A 4854-nucleotide genomic window follows, 5' to 3' on the forward strand; every position below is an offset into this window, starting at 1 on the left:
GCCATACTCTCACTCCTCAGAGGTCACATACGACTCTCTTCTCACACCACTCTTACGACATGCCGGACTCTTTCTTATTTACAGGCTTATATACATTTGTTTATCACTCACGTGCTCTACTCTTCTTCCACACGTGCTCCAACCTCCCTTTGCCTCTTTCTCACATAGACCCGATGGGGCTTATCAATACCCCCCCCCTTCAAAACGCAGCTTGTCCTCAAGCGCTAGTGTCGGGTATTGCTTCTGTAGCTCCTTAACCACTTCCCAAGTGTTCTCGTACTCTGGCAAGCCTTTCCAACGTACTAAAGCCTCCAATACTCCGGTATCATTATAACGAGTCTCCAACACTTCTTCTGGTTCAATGATCAACTCTTCTGTGTCGTTAAACATGTCAGGCAAGGGAATGACCTGATGATGAACTCCCAACACCTTCTTAATCTGAGACACATGAAAAACAAGATGTATTTTGGAACCATCCGGTAGTTTCAGTCTGTATGTGGCCTTCCCAATCCTCTCCATGATTTCATATGGACCGAAATACTTGGCTGCTAACTTCTGGCAGGCTCGTTTGGAGACAGACTGTTGACGATATGGTCTCAACTTCAAAAATACCCACGTTCCCACTTCATATTCCACATCACGTCTGTGCTTATCGGCATTGTTTTTCATTAGTTGTTGTGCGTGAAGCAAATGGTTCTTAATCTGGATTAGCATCGAGTCTCTTTCTTTCAACACACGCTCCAACTCTAACACCTTAGTAGAATGTTCTTCAAAACGGACTATAGCAGGAGGGTCTCGTCCATACAGCACCCTAAACGAAGTTGTCTTCAAAGCCGTGTGATATGATGAATTATACCAAAGCTCAGCCCACGACAAATACTGATGCCACGTTCGAGGATGAGTTGAGGCAAAACATCGAAGATAAGTCTCTAGGCACCTGTTTAAAACCTCCGTTTGTCCGTCAGTTTGCGGATGGAATGCAGTACTATACTTCAGTTTAGTTCCAGCTAGCTTGAAGCAATCCTTCCAGAACGCACTCAAGAATGTACTTCCTCTGTCCGAAACAATAGATGCTGGATAGCCATGTAATTTGATTATCTCGCGTGTGAACAAACTAGTCACGTCCGAAGCATTAAACGGATGTTTCAAGCTCAAGAAGTGACCATACTTGTTGAGTCTGTCCACTACCACCAAAATGACATTCTTTCCTTGGGAAGTTGGCAAACCCTCAACAAAATCCATTGATATATCCTCCCAAACATGTTGTGGTATCGGTAATGGTTGCATTAGACCTGCAGGAGAAAGTGTTGAATATTTATGCCTCTGGCATACTTCACATTCAGCAACAAACTGTTGTACATCTTTCAACAGACCATCCCAGTGGAAGGATTGTTGAACTCTCTTCAATGTTTTAAGAACACCAGAATGTCCTCCAAAAAGTCCAGAATGACATTCCTCCAATATCAGCTTTATCGATGAAGACGTTCGAGGAATCACCAGCCTATGTTTCACCCATAGCTTGTCGTTCCTGACAGCGTATTTCGTATAACGTGAAGGGTTATCCACACAAGCTTTTATCTCTGCTTGTATCTGTGCATCTCTCTCGATCTCCTCGTAAATCTCTTGGAGTTGTAACGCAGTAGGTACTGTCAGAGCCAATAGTAGCATCGATGACAATGTTCCCTGGGGTTGAATCATTCTAGACAAACCATCTGCAGCTGTATTCTCCACTCCTGGTTTATATAGTATGTCAAAATAATAGTTCAGAAGTTTGACCAACCATTTTTGATAGTCCATGGTTACTTCTCTCTGCTTCAATAAGAATTTCAGACTTTTCTGATCTGTATCCACCACAAAATGTCGACCAAACAAATAGTGCTTCCACTTTTGAATGGACAAAACGATGGCCATCAATTCCCTCTCATACACCGGTTTAAGTTGTTCTTTAGCTGACAAGCCATGGCTAAAGTATGCAATTGGTCTTTTATTCTGCATAAGAACTGCTCCCAGACCATAGCCCGATGCATCTGCTTCTACTGTAAAAACTTCTTCGAAATTTGGTAAAGCTAGTACCGGAGCTGATGACATTGCACTCTACAACTTGTCAAAAGCCATTTGTGCCTCACTACTCCACTCAAAGCTATCCTTTCTTAGTAAGTCTGTTAAAGGTCTCGCAAGGACACCATACCCTTTAATAAATCTTTGATAATATCCAGTGAGCCCAAGAAAACCTCTTAACTCTTTCACTGATTTAGGCGTAACCCACTGAGTCATTGCCTTTGTCTTCTCTGGATCAGTCGATACCCCTTCATTCGAAATAATATGGCCTAGATAGTCAACTTGTTTTTGGCCAAACAGACACTTCTTCTTATTGGCAAATAACTGGTTCTCTTCCAATATTCGCATAACTACCTCCAAATGCTCGATATGCTTTGCCAAGGACGAGCTGTATATCAGGATATCATCGAAAAATACCAGTATGAACTTCCTGAGGTAAGGTCGAAACAACTCATTCATTAAAGCCTGAAAAGTGGCTGGTGCGTTTGTTAAGCCAAAAGGCATGACTCGAAATTCATAATGCCCGTCATGAGTCCTGAATGCTGTCTTTACTACATCTTCTTCTTTCATCCTGATTTGGTGATAACCAGCGCGAAGGTCTAATTTGGAAAATATTACTGCACCATTTAACTCATCCAATAGCTGATCAATCATGGGAATAGGGAATTTATCAGGCACAGTGACTAGGTTTAACGCTCTGTAGTCAATACAAAATCGCCAACTGCCATCCTTTTTCTTTACTAACAGAACAGGGCTTGAAAAAGGGCTTTGACTTGGTCGTATAATTCCAGAATCTAGCATCTCTTTCACCATTTTCTCCATTATCTCTTTCTGCGCATGAGGATATCAGTATGGTCTGACACTGATTGCGTTATTCCCAGGCAGAAGATTAATCGCATGTTCTCTGCCTCTAATCGGGGGCAAATCTGTTGGAATAGCAAACACCATATCGAACCTTGCTAATACCTCCTGAATAGCGCCCTCCACAGGTTGTGTTACCTGAACAACGTGTTGATTATACAGAGCAACTTGCACTCCTTTCGTGTTCACTATATAACCACTAGATAGAGATTTCAGAGACATCTTAGAGATTTCCAACTCTGACTCTCCTCTGATCGTAACTATCTTGTTTTCATATAAGAATGACATCTCATTCTTCTCCCAGTTGACTTGGCAATCTCCCAGTGTACGTAGCCAATACACTCCCAAAATAATGTCAACTTGTCCAAGCTCCAGCACAACAAACTCCGTAGTGAACTCTAAGTTCTGGATTGAAAAACAAACCTTCTCACAAACTTCTAATCCTTGAACCAATATGCTTGTTCCCAGCTTAACTGTCAAATTGGGGTCTTCTCTACACTTCAGTTTGAGCTTCTGGACTGCCGCAGGTGAGATATAGTTGTGAGTGGCACCACTATCCAACATGATGATCACATCCGATGTACCCACCGTACCTCTTGTTTTAGTTGTTGAAGGAGATGATATTCCTCTATACGAGGTGAATGATAAGGCCATGCATTCTCCAACTGGCTCTGAGATGCACATATTCCCCGTATCCACTTTGTTATCCTCCAATACCTCTACTTCAAAACCATTTAATATTGTGAGAACCCTAAGCTCCTTATTCGGACATTTGTGATCTTTAGAGTAAGGTCCATCACACTTAAAACAGATACCCTTCCTTCTCTTCTCATCTAACTCTGCACCAGTATTGTGTCTCTTTGGTCTCTGCTCATTTCTGTTTACTTGTCTGTCATGACCTTGTGTTACGTCGGTAGTTATCATCTTCGACTTCCAAGTATTATTGAAGTGGCTGTAGTTACTCTTGTAATCAGAAGCATTTGACTCTTTAAGTTCCTTATCAACTATTTGTAACTCTCGCTAAACCACCATGCGCATTAAACTATCTTCCATAGCTCTTGCTTCCGCTATCATTTCAGGAAGATCTCAAGGCTTCTGCATATGAACCAATTCTTGCATTTCCCTCGTCAACCCATTCAGAAAGATACCCTCCAATTTCTGATCATCTAATCCTGTTACTTGTGAGGATAAATCTTCAAACCTCTGCACATAATCTGAAATCGAACCTGTTTGTTTGATACAAAACAAGCTTTGACTCGGTCCTCGAATCTTCAGATTGCCAAACCGTAACATCAGAGCAGCTTTAAACTGTTCTCAATTCTCGAATTGTCTTCTGTTAGCCTCCCAATTAAACCAGCTCAGAGCTTCTCCTTGTAAGCTTACTGACACTAAAGCCAGCTTCTCCGCTTCGTTGTAACCTCCCATTCTGAAAAATCTTTCAACTCGAGCAATCCAACCATATATTCCAACGCCTTCGAATATAGCCATTTCCACGTTGCGGAATAAATTCTCTCTAAGCCCAGGCCTAATTTGACTAAGGCAAGGTTCCAGAGGATAGAAAGATACCTGGTTGCGGCGATCTTGAGGTCTTGCGGCTCCGGATTGACTCGAACCACCAACTTCACGAACCGTCTCTGTCGCAGGACCAGAAGCAATCAAGAAATCAAGCTTGCGAAGAATCTCTTTCATCTCGCGCTCCGCGAATTTCTCACTTGTGCGATTCTCAGATTCACGAATCTTGGTTCCCAAAGCAGCTAACTGATCAAAGATCTCTACGGATGCTTGCTCCGATATCAAAAACTCCTTCACCGGTGTCAAAACTTGCTCCATCACCATCTTGATCTTCTAATTTCTCCGATTTAAGAAAATCCCCAATTTGTGTGAAAACCTAATTTTCTCTTGCATTCGATTCGATCGCAGATCACAAGCGCACCA

Source organism: Camelina sativa, chromosome 11, assembly GCF_000633955.1.
Source record: "Camelina sativa cultivar DH55 chromosome 11, Cs, whole genome shotgun sequence".
In the NCBI taxonomy this organism is placed as follows: Eukaryota; Viridiplantae; Streptophyta; class Magnoliopsida; order Brassicales; family Brassicaceae; genus Camelina; species Camelina sativa.